Source organism: Drosophila serrata, unplaced genomic scaffold, assembly GCF_035046125.1.
Source record: "Drosophila serrata isolate PLE 108 unplaced genomic scaffold, ASM3504612v1 contig_187, whole genome shotgun sequence".
NCBI classification, from domain to species: domain Eukaryota; kingdom Metazoa; phylum Arthropoda; class Insecta; order Diptera; family Drosophilidae; genus Drosophila; species Drosophila serrata.
This window is the reverse complement of record NW_028257085.1, coordinates 287,845-304,818: the sequence shown is the minus strand read 5'-3', so window position 1 is coordinate 304,818 and position 16,974 is coordinate 287,845. Positions and strand designations below refer to the sequence as shown.

Here is a 16,974-nt window from a genome sequence, read left to right as displayed (position 1 = left end):
ATCAGTTAAGAATTTTGGGAAGTGATACAAAACTTCAACGTAACGACTATCTCTTTCTCGACGACTATCTCGTCCACTCATCACTCTGTTGAATGACAGCAAAATGGTTGTAAGAAATGCTAATGCAGTTGTCAGGGTACAATATTTCATATCAGCTTCAGAGCCAGAAAACTTTTCCTACAGCTTACTCCTTTAATATATGCCTTACTGTTCGGAAACTGAATTGCTGGACGGCTTCGATAATGCAAAAGCAGCTTTCTTAGCTCAAGAGAGTCGTTTAAAAGAAACAAGTAGATATATGTGTCAATATCGAGAGCGGGACCAACAACTCAAAAACGCATTTAATCAAATTGATGCTTTCGAAATTTTAGAACAGCCAGAGATTATAAATCCTGAAGTTGAAGAAGAAGAGCTACTAGAGAGAGAAATGAGCAATGATAAATTTCGAACAGCGCAACATGCTATGAATGTTGATCAAAGACAATTGTTCATTCATATCACAGAGAATACCAAGAACCAACCCAATGGTGATATTAAACGAGAGAAAATGTTCGTAACTGGTGGAGCAGGTACCGGGAAAACATTCCTCTTCAATCTATTGAAAAACCAAGTGAACCGATGTTATGCAAAATCGGTGGTAAAAGTTAGTGCTCTTACTGGAGTTGCAGCACGGTTGGTCGGTGGATCTACGTTACACCGCTTGCTTAAACTACCAGTAAAAAGATGGGAGTACTTGTGAGTATGCCTCTTCTTACTGGTAATTATTTGAGAGTAATGCGTCAATTATGGCAATATGTTAAGTTTCTGTTCATAGATGAAATTTCTATGGTACCCTATGAGATGCTGTGTATGGTTGACTCTCGTTTGCGACAGCTGCAGTTACCACTTGTGCGAGGATATCAAGTTTTTCAGCAACCTCAACATATGGAGCCGGCTACACATCTGTGGCGTCAGAACGGGAGCCGCCTCTATCATCGACCTCAAATTCACGAGCAGAGCAATCTCTCACTCTGCCAAATGGGAGGTTAGCGATGTCTACACCGGGAGCGACCACGAGGTGATCCTGTGCTCTGTCGGAGTACCTGAGGAAGGCACCCGCTCTGCACTACGGCCCACAAAAGCATACCTGCCGGACACGCTGTACATCCGGACTTTCTCAAATGCGTTGGAAGACATGGTAACAGGTGAGCCAGGTGGAGCCGAAGATACAGCAAATCACGTTGCAGTAGCGCTGGAGCATGCCTACAACCTGAGGATGCGGCTGAGAGGGTCGTTTCGGGGAAGTCGCAGGCCAGTATTCTGGTAGAGCGACGAGATCGCCGATCTGAGATCCACCTGCCATCGAGCCTGCCAGCTGACTCGTGCGCGTGGCTCTCCGCGAGCTCTGGAGTGTAGCGAGGCCTTCAGAGAGGAAGAAACTCAAGGTGGCCATAAGAGGCGCAAAAAGGGACCGTTTCCTGCAGCTCTGCGACGAGGCGGAGGGCGACCCCTGGGGCGGAGCGTACCGGATGTTGGTCAAGGGCCTGAGAGCTGACAACATAGCTCCATCGGACCCCGAGGAGCTGGATGGCATCGTGAGAGCGCCACCATGTACTCCAAGTGCCTGGAGGAGGGAATCTTTCCGGAGAGGTAGAAAAAGCATAAGCTGCTCTCCAAGCCGGGCAAGCCGCCAGGGGAGCCATCCTCCTATAGGCCGATCTGCCAGACCGACACCACTGGTAAGGTGTACGAGAAGATCGTGGCTGCCAGACTGGCTGCTGCCATCGAAGAGTCCGGAGGTCCGAGCCAGTTCGGTTTCCGGAGAGGGAGGTCCACGCTCGATGCCATTGAGATGGTCAAGGACATACCCCGTTCGGCCATGGCGGGAAAGAGGTGGAAAGGCGGCTCCAAGAGCTACTGTCTTGTGGTAACGCTGGACATAAGGAACGCCTTTAACACCGCGGACTGGAACCGAACCTTGGAGTCCCTCGTCGCCCTGAATATCCCAGGGTACTTACTAAAAGTAGTAAGGAGCTACTTTAGTGAGAGTGCTCTTAGTGGCGTCAGCTATGGGTTTCAGAGCGTACGAAGTCTCTGCCGGAGTCCCCAAGGGCTCCGTTTTGGGACCCCTGCTCTGGAACACCATGTACGACGGGGTTCTGCGACTCCCTATGCCCAGTGGGACTTATGTCGTCGGGTTCGCCGACGACGTGGCAGTGGTCGTAACCGCCAAGGAGCGTACCGCTGCGGAAGACTTGGCGAACGAAGCGATCGGATCGGAACGGACGTCTCACCAGCATACTGCTCAACACTAGAGGGCCCAAGCAGATCACCAGCAAGTTGCTGATGAGTGTCGTAACTTCCCAAATCTTGTATCCGGCGCCGGTGCGGGCAAAAGCAGCCGAGACGAAATCGTACATGCGGAGCGTAGAGGCCACTTACAGACTGTGCGATGTTAGGGTGGCAAGCGCATTCAGGACGGTCTCGGACGACGCCGTTCTGGTTATAGCCGGCATGGTCCCCCTGAGGGAGCTGGTCAGCGAGAAGGTAGAGATTCGGTGTGCGCTGCGAGGGCACGAAGGACCAGGAGGCGGAGCTAAGGCCGAGGCGAAAAGCGCGGCCAGAAGAAGGAGCTATGAGAGCTGGCAGGCGAAGTGGGACGCCTCGTCCAAAGGGCGTTGGACGCACAGGCTGATCCCCAACCTAGTGGCATGGATGGAGCGGAAGCATGGGCAGGTGGATTTCTACCTGAACCAGGTATTGAGCGGTCATGGCTGCTTCCGTAGCTACCTCAAGAGGTTCGGCCATGACGATGAGGTTGGTTGGCCGGAGTGCGGATCTGGAGTTGCTAAGGATGTGCACCACGTAGTGCTCGAGTGCCGCCGATTCGACGATGATAGGGCCGCCCTGGAGGAGGTAGCAGGAGCAGAGATCAGGGTGGATACGCTGGTGCCGCTGATGATCGAGACTCCCAGGATGTGGGAAGCGACAGCGGCTTTCTCTGTCAAGGTGCTGAAGGCTCTTAGAGTACTGGAGAGGGGTAGAAGGGAGCGGACGGGCTAAGAGGCCTACAATTGTGCGAAGCATTGCTTTGCGGCCGTACCGCACAACATGGGTCCTTGCCCCGTTCCTAGTTATAAGGGTTTGTGTTAATTTAGGTATTTTTTTATACCCTTGCAGGGTATTATAATTTCAGTCAGAAGTTTGCAACGCTGTGAAGGAGACACCTCCGACTATATAAAGTATATATATATTCTTGATCAGGATCAACAGCCGAGTCGATCTAGCCACGTCCGTCTGTCCGTTTCTACGCAAACTAGTCTCTCAGTTTTGAAGCTAACTGAATGAAACTTTGCAGTTAGTCTTCTATATACTCTCACTCGTATATATGTCGAATCGGACGACTATATCATATAGCTGCCATAGGAATGATCGGAAAATTTTTTACAAAAAAAAATTATAACATTTTTAGTTTTCAACAGAATTTGATCAAATTTAAGATATAGCCATTTCAAATTATTCTAAAATTTTGTGTAATTTTATGAAAATTGGACGACTTTATCATATAGCTCCCATAGGAACGATCGAGAAATTAATTCAATTAAAAAGTAGATTTTCATCAAATTTGATACATAGCTATTTTATATTATTCTACAATTTTATGTCAAATTTTATGAAACTCAAACTACCATATAATACAGCTGTTATAGAAACGATCAAGAAATTAATCAAATTAAAGTTTATAACTTCTTCAGTTTTCACCAGATTTTCATCAAATATGAGATATAGCCATTTTATTTTAATCTACAATTTTGTGTAAAGTTATAAAAAAAAACCGGACTACTATATCACATAGCTGCCATAGGAACGATCAAGAAATGAATACAATTAAAAATTATAACGTTTTCAGTTTTCAGCAGATTTTCATTAAATTTATGATATAGCCATTTTGTAGCAGTCTTAAATTTTGTGTCAAATTTTATGAAAATCGGACGACTGTATCACATAGGTGCCATACAAACGATCGTTAGATGTGGATCAAAAATGCAAATCTGTGAATGTAAAACTGAAAATATAATATGTATAGGTGAGTGAAATGAAAGCAGGTATTACTTCATTATTTTTATACCCTTGCAGGGTATTATAATTTCAGTCAGAAGTTTGCAACGCAGTGAAGGAGGCACCTCCGACTATATAAAGTATATATATTCTTGATCAGGATCAACAGCCGAGTCGATCTAGCCATGTCCGTATGTCCGTCTGTCCGTCTGTCCGTCTATCCGTCTGTCCTTCTGTCCGTCTGTCCGTCTGTCCGTTTCTACGCAAACTAGTCTCTCAGTTTTGAAGCTATCTGAATGAAACTTTGTAGTTAGCCTTCCATATACTTACAAAAAAATTTTTAACTTTTTCAGTTTTCAATAGAATTGGATCAAATTTGAGATATAGCCATTCTACTATACTCTACAATTTTGCATAAAATTTTATAAAAATCGGACTACTATATCATATAGCTCCCATAGGAACGATCGAGAAATTAATATAATTAAATTTATAACTTTTTCAGTTTTCAGCTGATTTTCATCAAATTTGAGGTGTAGCCATTTTGTATTAGTCTTAAATTTTGTGTCAAATTTCATGAAAATCGGACGACTATGTTATATAGGTACCATACAAACGATTGTTTGATGTAGAGGAAAAATGCAAATCTGCGAATGTAAAACTGCAAATATAATATGTATAGGTGAATGAAATGAAAGCAGGTATTACTTCATTTTTTTTTAACACAAATAAATATAATTTATATTGTTGAGATTCCAAGTCATAGAAGTTCTGTCTGCAAGGGTATATAAACTTCGGCGTGCCGAAGTTAGCTTCCTTTCTTGTTTAATATTAATATATATATTTTATATTGTATGGATTCCTAGTCATCGCAGTTCTATCTGCAAGGGTATATAAACTTAGCTTCCTTTCTTGTTCCAGTCTGAAATAACACGAACGAAGTCGAATATAAAAAAAAAAAACACATTTGTGGCGTCAGTTTCGTTTAGTTAAGCTCAAACAGAACATGCGTCAACAATGAGACACTACATTTATAGATGTGCTTAACGCCCTTAGATCAAATGATAAGCAAATGGTCAAGTTGCTAGACACACGAAAAAGTTCTCCAGAGTTTTGAGAATAGAGGGACAGTTATTTATATGATAAAAGCACAAGACCAACTCATTAATGCTACTCGAAATCTAGATAACAAGGAATTAGATTCTATGATACCTAATGATATTAATAAGACAGGAGGTCTTCCAAATTAACTTAAAATATTGGTAGCAGCAAAAGTGATGTTAAGGTCAAACATTGACGTGTCGAAAGGTTTAGTAAATGGCAATATGGGTTTCATCACCGAAATTATCTGGCCAAATTTTCGCAGAGGCCAACTGTACGCGGAGGATATTCCATCAGTCCGTGTTGATTTCGGATCAGATGGTGTGCATTAAGCCTGATTAAGCCGATATCGTAACAGTTTCCAGCGAAATACGGCTATGGAACTACTGGCAGACGGATGTTGCCATTAATCCTAAGTTGGGCTTCGACTGTTCACAAGATGCAATCATTTATCTAGGCTGACGCCTGTTTGCTGCTGGACAAGCTTATGTAGCACTTAGTCGTGTAAGAACCTTAGGCGGTATACGGATTGAAGAACTTGATTTCTCAAAGATAACAGTAAAACACCATGCAACAAAGAGGTCTTAAATGAAATAATGCGATTACGAAATAGTTCGTAAGATCGTAATCGAACTAAAATACGAATAACTCATAGGCTTAGAAAATTAAAAAAAACGCGTTTATAGGTACCAATACTAAAAAAATATAAAATAAATAGCAGTTTAAAAGAAGAAAATAATTTATAATTACAAACAAAATTATTAAATTCAGAGCAATAGTATATAATTATAAATAAAATAAAATAATAAAAATTATAATAAAATATAAAAAAAGATCACTAACTTCAGAGTTAAAAGCGTGGGGTGCATCTATAATCAATGTTACAATTATTCTAAGGGCAAATATCTATAAGGGAATAATTATGAAAATATAGAACAATCCTACAAATGTATTTCTGTGAACATAAGATATAAAAGAAAATGTCTGATATTTACAAAAATGTATTAGATTAACAAAAACAGTGCAGCTGTAGAATATCTCGTCACGTATGTATTTAAACGTTGTGCTTAGTGACAGCATTATGTATATCAGTCAAATGACAAATTCACAGCAATAGTTGAACTGAATACATGTCAAAACAATGATTGATATAATTAATTACAGAAGAACAAATAACAGGCGTGTCTCCGGATGCCTCCCACGATTTCAACCCTAAATTTAGTGATCTTGTTTATAATTATATACTATTGCTCTGAACTTAATAATTTTGTTTGTAATTATAAATTATTTTCGTCTTTTTAGTTCGGTTATTTATAAAAGCGTTTTTTTAGTTTTTTTTAAACTATTATTTATTTTCTATTTTTTTCTCTTGATCAGTTGGTCGAAAGTTCTGAGTTTTTCCTTAAATTTTTCTCTTTTTTTTGCTAATCTTCTCTTTTTTTGTGTTTTGGTTTCTTTCGTCATCTTTATTCCCACGAGTAACGGACAATTAATCGGTCGACCTACCCAGAGGCTCGATAGAAGGGGAAGGCTTTTAATTATTTGTACAATAGGGAAATTGAAATTTGTGTTTTATGCTAAATTTTTTTTGCTAATTTTCGATTATAACTGAAAATTTTATGAACGCGAATATATAGTATCGTAGTAAATATGTAATATGATATATTAGATGCATTTAAGGTAAATCCCGGAGTTTGCTTTCATTAATTGTTTTCGCTTAATAGCATGGTCACAATGATATTTTAATATATTCCGAAATGAATAGCGACAATGTTTCAAATTTTCTACTTTTCAATTTTTCAAAGTTTCAATAAACGTAGAATTTCCGAATTTACTAACCTTTAGTTACTGATTTCTTTAATGAGTTAGACAAAAAAAAATAATCGATGCATGCCGGAATCGAACCCGGTCTGATTTATTAACATGTAAGTACTGACCTGTCCGGCTAATCTTGACTTTTATTCAAACTCCGCGGCTGGGGCTTCAGCGCAGACCTGGAGTAAGAACTTATTTCCGGGGAGGGTGCCTGGAGAACGAAAGCACATCCAAGGAAGACAGCAGGCGCGCAAATTATCCACTCTTTAAACAAAGTGTTAATTACAAAATATACTGACATAATTGAATCGCGAGCATTCATTTCTCCACATGTCTAGTTAATTACAGTCCCGGCGTTGTTTATATAATAAATATTATTTATTTGCATGTTAATCAATATCGGGCTTTATTATTACAATTTTTTTTATTCTATTAAATTTCTTCTTTACCGACGGTAACTTCAATGCTTTACTGCTTACCAAATTTCGTTCCATAAAATAATAGATCAAAACTACTGTTCTAATCATTTGATTGTACTTTAGAAGCATTTTGTAAATTACGGTTATTAGATTACACTTTTATCAAAGTATAATATTAGATAGAAATTATATTCAGTAATTAGCGTGTATAAGATTCGATTGTACTAATTGCATATACATAAGGAAGGAGTGGAACCATTACAGATCATCTTAATATTTCTCTCTACCGAAAGGGTGCATCATCTCTATTCTGACATCTATATTCAAAAAAGTTTGGAAAATCCAAATAAGCGTACCCTAAGCGTTCATAACATATACGAATTTAAATTGCATGCGCAGATCGCGCGCTAGCTCTGTTTCTCTTACTCCTTTACGGAGGGCCTATCTAAGAATTTATCAATCCTGACGATCCTAATCAGGATAATGAAAACTTTTTATCAAATTATTGCATTGTGTCAGTCCTTGAGAAGTATGCAAAGTTTCAAAGATTCCGTTACATACATACATATGTACATACATACATACATCCCGAACTAATAAAAGCGTATTAAACACCAAACAGATCTCGTTAGAGTAATGTCAAACCTAGTAATTAATCGGAGGAATAAGCAAAAAAAATTGACAAAATGGCGGTTTCGCAAAAAAAAAAATCGACTTTTCAAGGAAATTTCCGCCTTACATTGTTTATAAAAAATAAAAAATATTTTTTGGAGATCGTGTTAAAATTTGAGACTAATCGAGCTAGCCGATTTCGAGAAATATTGGTCGCCGGCTTTGAAAACACCATTTTGAGAAAAACACATTTAAAATTTTAAATGCACTTTACATAGGAGCACTTTACATTGAGCACTCTGAAACGCCTTTTCAAATTTACTTATAACTCAGAAAATATTCACCGGAACTAAATGAAATGTATATTCTTAAATATATTTACATTAAGAAAATAAAAATTAAAAAAATTTATTTTTTTTAAATTCGAAATGTATGTAACCCCTTAAGAGTTCATTTTAAGACATAATTTAATATTTCGCAAATATAAAATGTCGTAATAAATAATTACAGTTCATTTTTTATAGCATCGAAATAAACATAATATTACCACACACAATAACTGGGTGAAAAGTTTCACTTCGGTTCTGAAAATTAGTTCTAATTTGGTCAATTTTGTTTTCCACGTCGTTTACAACTTCAACGTGGAACAAGAATGCCAACTGCGAGCCTGCCATCGTTGATTTGAGTCCATCCTTTTTTATACCCTTGCAGGGTATTATAATTTCAGTCAGAAGTTTGCAACGCAGTGAAGGAGGCACCTCCGACTATATAAATTATATATATTCTTGATCAGGATCAACAGCCGAGTCGATCTAGCCATGTCCGTATGTCCGTCTGTCCTTCTGTCCGTTTGTCCGTCTGTCCGTTTCTACGCAAACTAGTCTCTCAGTTTTGAAGCTATCTGAATGAAACTTTGCAGTTAGTCTTCTATATACTCTTACTCGTATATATGTCGGAACGGGCCGGATCGGACGACTATATCATATAGCTGTCATAGGAATGATCGGAAAAGTTTTACAAAAAAAATTATAAAATTTTTAGTTTTCAACAGAATTTGATCAAATTTGAGATATAGCCATTTCATATTATTCTACAATTTTTTGTAAAATTTTATGAAAATCAGTCGACTATTTCATATAGCTTCCATAGGAACGATCGAGAAATTAATTCAATTAATAAGTATAACATTTTCAGTTTTCAACAGATTTTCATCAAATTTGATATATAGCCGTTTCATATTATTCTACAATTTTGTGTAAAATTTTATGAAAATCGGACTTCTATATCATATAGCTCCCATAGGAACGATCGAGAAATTAATACAATTAAATTTATAACTTTTTTAGTTTTCAGCTGATTTACAAATTTGAGGTATAGCCATTTTATATCAGTCTTAAATTTTGTGTCAAATTTCATAAAAATCGGACGACTATATCATATAGGTGCCATACAAACGATCGTTAAGTTAACTTCCTTTCTTGTTTTAGTTGATCGTAGCGACTGCGGGCGGAGTAAAACGTGAATAAGCGAGGCAGTAGAAACATCGAATCCTATAAATAACCGTTTACTAAATATATTATTAGAAATTTGTATAACATAGAATGCCACTCGGTTAACTCTCGACTTCGTCACACAAAAAACACGGTATTGATATGTAAGTGAGCCTGAGATCGTTGTCAAAAGATTTTTATGATTTCAAAATGTACCAGAAAATATTTTGGTAGTTTGAGAAGTTTCTGGATTTTAATAAATAAAAAAAAAATAAATAAATTATTATTATGGATCTGGGAAGAAGTTTATTCGATACTTCAATTGGCTGTACAAAAATTGATGTACCAGATCAAACAAGAATACGAACTACATAAAACTACGTAAAACCTACAGTATCTTGACTGCAGCTGACAGTTATTTGCAGTTTGCAAAGCCAACAACAAAAAACACTAGCATAATCTGGTACGTAATGATGACTGAAATTGACTGTCGCGACAGTTTCGTGAGTCAGAAATCCAACAACTTATACATTGACTGCAGCTTTACTGTAATTTAACCGAAACATTTTTAGATTCAACCCACCAGAAGTTTTTCTGCGTAGGCATAGATTTTAAACCAGTAGTTTGTATGGATCGACCTAAAATTTGTTCAGGTATTTGGGATTGTTGGAAAATCGCTTGGTTGTTTTCTCTAGTGAATATACAGGGCAAGGCTGTTGCTGATGAAAAAGCAAAATTAAGAAAATTAGCTGCTTCACAATCTTCGGTCCAGAGAAGTATCTTGCAACGTTGGACAGGAAGCGATTCGCAAGAACTTTAGGCAAAGAAACTTCCAAGCCAATGCCAATGCCAATATTACACCCGAGATCTTTGAAAGCCAGGGTGAAAAAGAAAGGTGCAAATGATTACTATGATTTGAAGGACCTACAGAGCCATTTTTTTTTTTAGGAGATATGCCAAGGCCATGAGACAATACATAAGTTATCTCAAGCTGTGCTGGGAGTACCACCTTCAAAACTGATCTTGTGCGGGGTGCATTTGTATAGCTAGTGCCATCTTTATACATGGCTGAACTAAAATGGCACACAAGAGCCTAATCTACGGAGTGAAAGAGGCCCCACGGAGGGTCTTAAGAAACCCTTGCAGGGTATTATAATTTCTTTCAGAAGTTTGCATCGCAGTGAAAAATTTACCTCCGACCATTTAAAGTATATACATACATATATTCTATATCAGCATCAACAGCCAAGTCGATGTAGCCATGTCCGTCTGTCCGTTTGTACGCAAATTGGTCTCTCAATTTACTCTCACTCGTACATATATGTATGTCGGAATGGACCGGATCGGACGACAATATCATATGGCTACCATAGGAACGATCGAGATATTAATACAATTATAACTTTTTTAGCCATTTTATATTATTCTCCGATTTTGTGTAAAATTTTATGAAAATCGGACTACTATATCCTATAGCTCCCATAGAAACGATCGAGTAATTATACAATTAAAAATTATAAATTTTTTTAGTTTTCAACAGAATTTGATCAAATTTGACATATAGCCATTTTATAGTACTTCAGAATTCTTTTTTAAAAGTTTATGAAAATCGGACGACATTCACAGTTTTGCATTTCGCTCAATATCTATATCAACTATATAGGGGCATGAAATGAAAGCAGGCATTACTTCATTGTATTTAACATAAATATATTATATATTATTTATATTCTAACAATTCCTAGTTTAAACGTTCTATCTCCAAGGGTATGTAAACTTCGGCGTGCCGAAATTAGCTTCCTTTCTAGTCTTTCTTAAAATTTTCCGACCATTCCTATGACAGCTACATATATGGTATGCTCGTACGATCCGGCCCTTTGCGATTTATATACATACAAAAGAGTCCAAGTACATATCATAATCTTTCATCTTTCCAAGTGAACGGACGTGTTTTTTTCTTGCGCTCTCGTTTTGTATTAAAGATTGAATCTAACCACCGGGGTTAACTTAAATTTTCTAACTTGCGTTACTTTTTCTCCCAACTCGCGAAGCAAAATGCAGCAGAAGCGCAGAGAACCCGTTCAGGCTGTCCAGGTCTTCGGACGCAAGAAAACCGCCACCGCTGTGGCCTACTGCAAGCGTGGCAATGGCCTCCTGAGGGTGAACGGTCGCCCCCTGGAGCAGATTGAGCCCAAGGTCCTGCAATACAAACTGCAGGAGCCCATCTTGTTGCTCGGCAAGGAGAAATTCGCCGGCGTGGACATCCGTGTGCGCGTCAATGGTGGTGGTCATGTGGCCCAGATCTACGCCATCCGCCAGGCCATTTCCAAGGCCCTCGTTGCCTTCTACCAGAAGTACGTCGATGAGGCCTCCAAGAAGGAGATCAAGGACATTCTGGTCCAATACGACAGAACCCTGCTGGTCGGCGATCCGCGTCGCTGCGAGCCCAAGAAGTTCGGCGGTCCAGGTGCCCGTGTCCGCTACCAGAAGTCGTACCGTTGAACTACTCTGTCTGGTTTTCATTTTGGATTAGAGCTATTTTTACAATTTGAAAATGGTGTTTGCACGCGAGTGCGAATAAAACGGAATAATTAACTGTACAGACGAATAACTTCCGTTCACTTTGCGTGTGCATGCAGCTATTCTAATTTGTGTATATAATTGGTTTTATTTTCCAATTTAGTTGTGCTGCTAGTGCTAGCTTTTGCATTCCTTTTTGTGCCTTCTTTGTGTAGCTTTTGTTTGCGCCGTCGCAACAGCTAAACGTTTTATTTACTTAATTCCCACGCTCTCCCACTCTCTCACTTTAGCTGTGCCGCTGCACTTATTATCATTCCCTCTCTCGCTCTCGCTGTCACTCTTCACTTCTTTCTTCATAGCTCTGTTGTTATTTTTTCCAACTACAAGTACAGTGGTAAGTCCTTATAATGTCCGGAAATATTGTCTGTTTCGTCAAAACCTGCAAAAAGGCAATTACTGCAGGTGACCTTACAATCGGCTGCTGGCTGTGCGACAACGTCATGCACGCCAAGTGTATTGGAGTTGCAGCTCGGACGGTGGACGATGTAAGAAAAAACATCGGCCTGCGTTACTGTTGTGAGGCCTGTCGCGATGTAGAAAGGGAGATGATGTCTTTCATGCGGCAAACCAAAAGCGGTTTTAAGGGCATATTAACGAGTTTTCGTAAAACTCTTGATATGTTCTTGGCGCTGGACACCCAATTTAATAGCCTTACGCTATTAAATGAGTCTCCTAGGCGCAAAAAAACTGCTACTGGTGGGCAGCATGTAGACGGACCCCAACTACCTGCAACGGGCTCTCAGCAGCAGCCGCCCTCGGCACAGCCCTCGACCTCAGCATTAATTCCAAGAGTGCTGAGATCGAGCGCTAGGAAAGATTCGGTACCCGAATGTGCAGCGGGAGTGGCCGTACCGCCGGTAATTTCTGTTTTGTCCCCTGGGGGGTCGCAAATATTGACCCCTCAAAGTCCCGTGTTTAACGATATATCTGCCCAGGGTGTTAGGCCCGGAATACCGGCCGACAAAGGCACGGCAGATAACCAATCTGCCCTGCCAAAAGCCCTTATCCCTTATCCTTCCACCGACGAGACATATTTTTGTCTCGCGACTCTCCCCTGACCAAACATCTGAAGATGTTCTCGCCTTTATACAAGGCAAAACCAGAGCCGAAAAAATTAAGATAAAGGTGGAAAAGTTAAACTTTTGTTACGCAAGGGACATTTCATCTTTCAAAATAAATGTCCCTAACGACCTCTTTAACACTATTTGCTCTCCCAACTTCTGGCCAGAGTACATAGTTGTTAAGGAGTTCGAGGCGAAGAAAAAGAAAAACCGGCCTGTAGGAATAACTCTTCCCAGGCCTGATGTTACCACTGCGCCTTCTACGTCTTCCAATCCCGACCCAAAAACCTAACCTACTCCTTAGGTATTTCCTATCAGAATGCAAGAGGCTTACGTAGTAAGCTTCCTAACTTGTATTCTGATAGCCTTTCGTCTGTATCTCAGGTTATTGTGCTCACAGAAACCTGGTTAAAGCCGGAGATTCTGAGCTCCGAAGTTTTTCCAGCTGTGTTCACGGTATATCGGCTAGATCGCCCTATCAGACGCGGGGCTGGAGTTCTTATAGCGGTGGACTCCTCACTCACGTCAGAATAATTAACCTTTGAGGAATGCAACGATGTTGAATTCCTCTTTGTGAAGCTATCTATGAAAGGTAGCTCCACTTTTATTACCTGTTCTAACATACCTCTGTCCACTCTGTCCTCTGTACCACTGTCGTAACTTCCTATTTATTGGAATCACCTTTCCGCTATTCAGATGGTTTCCAGTAGACTTTTGGATAGAGACCAGTTGGTAGTTCTTCGAGATTTTAATATCCCTGGTGCTATTTGGTGCTCGAATAATTTCACCAATACTCTCAATACACCTACACAACATGACTTTATCGCTGGCTTGTTTGACATTTCGCTGTCTCAAGTCAACCATGTGCGAAATTCCATACAGCGCTTGCTTGATCTTTCCTTCGTCTCTGATCCTGCGAGAGTCAGTTTAGCAAGGGTGGCGCCTCTGACGCAGCCCGAAGATCCCTATCATCCAACTTTCGATGTGACTCTTGATATTGGGTGTGACGTACAGAATATTTCTGACCGTCCAGCCAATAAAGTCCTATGTTTTCGCAAAACGGACTTTGAACGGCTGAATAATTTTATAAACGAGGTCAATTGGTCCGACCTATACATGTGCACTGACATGGCTGTTGCCGTGGATATTTTTTTCAGTGCCATGAATTCATTTTTTACTGAATGTGTTCCGTTATATTATCCGCCAAGCTCGAATAAACCGCCGTGGTTTACTAAAGAGTTGAGCCGACTTAAAAATAAAAAATCTAGACTGTATGCTAAATTTAAAATCACCGGCTCTCAATCTGCCCTTTCATCTTATTTATCAGCTCGGTCAAACTTTGCCTTGCTGAACGCGCAGTGTTATAAAAACTATTTAAATCGTTTTAGGGCCCAGTTCTCTCAGGACACTAAACAGTTTTATAATTTCGTTAACACTAAACGTAAACCTAAAACAAATCCTTCCTCGCTCTCATTTGAAAATACTACCGCAAATAATAATCAGGCAATAGCCGATCTATTTTCGCAGTTTTTTCAAACAACCTATTCTAGCTCTTCGTATATATACCAGACATATTCCTACGATATACCCAAATCGAACTTAATTTTCTGTCCTAGCCTAAACGAAAGCTCTCTCCTTTTAGATCTTCATCGTGTCAAGCCAGTTTATTCGCCAGGTCCCGACGGAATTCCTGGCTGTGTGCTCAGGTATTGTGCCGACGCCCTGTGCTATCCCCTTCTGAAATTGTTTACCTTGTCCTTGGAAACCTCCCACTTTCCCATTATTTGGAAGGAATCGTTTATTATTCCTCTCCACAAAAAAGGTAGCAAATTGGATGCCAGCAATTATAGAGGAATCTCTAAGTTGAATCTCACTTACTGCACCTTTGTAGATCGGTAATTTTTCCATGTCAACATGGTTTTATTAAGCAAAGATCAACAACAACAAATCTTTTATAATTGTCAGACAGATGTAATCTATACTGATTTCAGTAAAGCATTTGACTCTGTTAACCATTCTCTCCTCGTTAGAAAACTCGATTTAATGGGTTTTCCAAGTGATCTTCTTAATTGGATCTCAAGTTTTTTGAATGACCTGTAAAAGGTCCTCTTATAGAATAATTTATCCAATGTTCGAAGGTACCATCTGTACAGTAGTTGCACCCCTAGGACATAATTCAAAAAGTCATAACAGCAGAAATTTGCGAAAAGTACCCAAATTCGTATTTTGTATGTTTTATAAAAGTAACTGTGATACCCTAAGATGCCCCGATTTATTTTTTATTCAGTGTATTTGTAAATATCTTAAGGTACATAAAAATTTAAAGCTAGCTGCAGATGTAAGCATAATCAACCAGATATCTGGCGTCCCGCAAGGAAGCCTTTTGGGACCCTTATTGTTTATATTATTTATAAATGACCTGCCCAAAGTCGTGACTAACTCCAGAGTGCTTATGTACGCGGATGACGTCAAGCTTTGCGTGCAATACAATGAAGTCGGGTTTACAAACAGATCTCAATAATTTTCAAACTTGGTGCCGTGTAAACTTATTAAACTTAAATGGCTCGAAATGCAAGCTAATGACATTCTCACGTGTCGTTCCTAAGCTTGCTACTTACACGCTGAACTGCTGCTCTTTGGAAAGAATTAATACAGTTGACGATTTGGGCGTCCGCTTGGACCCAAAACTTGACTTTATTGATCATATTTCGTCTATGGTGAATAGAGCCAGGGGTGTGCTTGGATTTATTAAACGGTGGTCGAAGGAATTCAATGACCCCTATGTTACTAAATCCTTATATACTTCCTTAGTTCGTCCTATCCTAGAATATGGATGCTGCGTTTGGAGCCCTCAGTACGGCGTCCATAGTAAACGCATTGAGTCGGTTCAAAAGAACTTTTTACTTTTCGCTCTACGCGGTTTAAATTGGGGTGCAAACCAAAGATTACCTTCCTACTCTAGTAGACTCCTATTAATAAACTTGCCGTCCTTAGCCAATCGGAGAACGATGCTAGGAATAACCTTTATTTTTAACCTTATCCATGGTGATGTGGAAAGTGCTGACTTGTTGAGTCAGCTTAATTTCCATGTACCATGTAGAACTACTAGATCCTATATCCCATTAGTGTTGCGCCACTGAAGAACAAGAAATACAAGAAACGACAACTACAAGCAACGACTCGGACAAACCACCGCCAATATTTATATCTGATGTTGATAATATAACACAAATGCTGTCATATCTTGGTAAAAAAAATTGATAAGCAACACTTTCACTACAAAAGTCAACGCGATGGACATGTTCGAGTAATGGTTAAAACTGTAGAAGAGTATAGAAAACTAATTAAAACTTTAAGTGATGATCTAGTTACGTTCCATACCTATCAACTTAAACAAGAGAGAGCCTTTAGAGTAGTTATTAAAAATCTTCATTTCTCAACAGACACTGGACTGATTAAAAATGAAGTGGAATCTAAGGGACACAAGGTCAGAAACATAAGTAACATTAAAAGCCGAGTCACAAAGGAGCCATTAAATCTATTCTTTCTTGACATTGAGCCAGACAAAAACAACGAGGACATATATAATCTGAAACATATTGAAAATGCTATAGTCAACGTCGAGCCAGTTCGCAAAGTTAATGATATAGTACAATGCTATCGCTGCCAACAATATGGACACACTAAAGCTTACTGCTCAAAAGACTTCAAGTGCGTTAAATGCTCTCTTCCACATCCAAGCATCTGCTGCCCAAAAGATAAAGAGTCTCCAGCAAAATGTGCAAACTGTGATGGAAATCATGCTGCAAGCTACAAGGGGTGCAGTATCTACCAGGAACTCATGTCCAAAAAGACATC

General features: G+C 39.4%; 1 protein-coding gene and 1 pseudogene across 6 annotated transcripts in view; one reads left to right on the top strand and one right to left on the bottom strand.

Annotated features, from left to right (window-relative positions):
* Positions 1-16,974, bottom strand: part of LOC110180214 (dynein regulatory complex subunit 3) — a 246,250-nt gene that overhangs the window by 181,267 nt on the left and 48,009 nt on the right. The gene's annotated exons all lie outside the window — the stretch shown is intronic.
* On the top strand, positions 11,509-12,075 carry LOC147644319 (small ribosomal subunit protein uS9 pseudogene; annotated as a pseudogene). The gene has a single exon (XR_015270805.1). The product of XR_015270805.1 is annotated as a small ribosomal subunit protein uS9 pseudogene (transcript).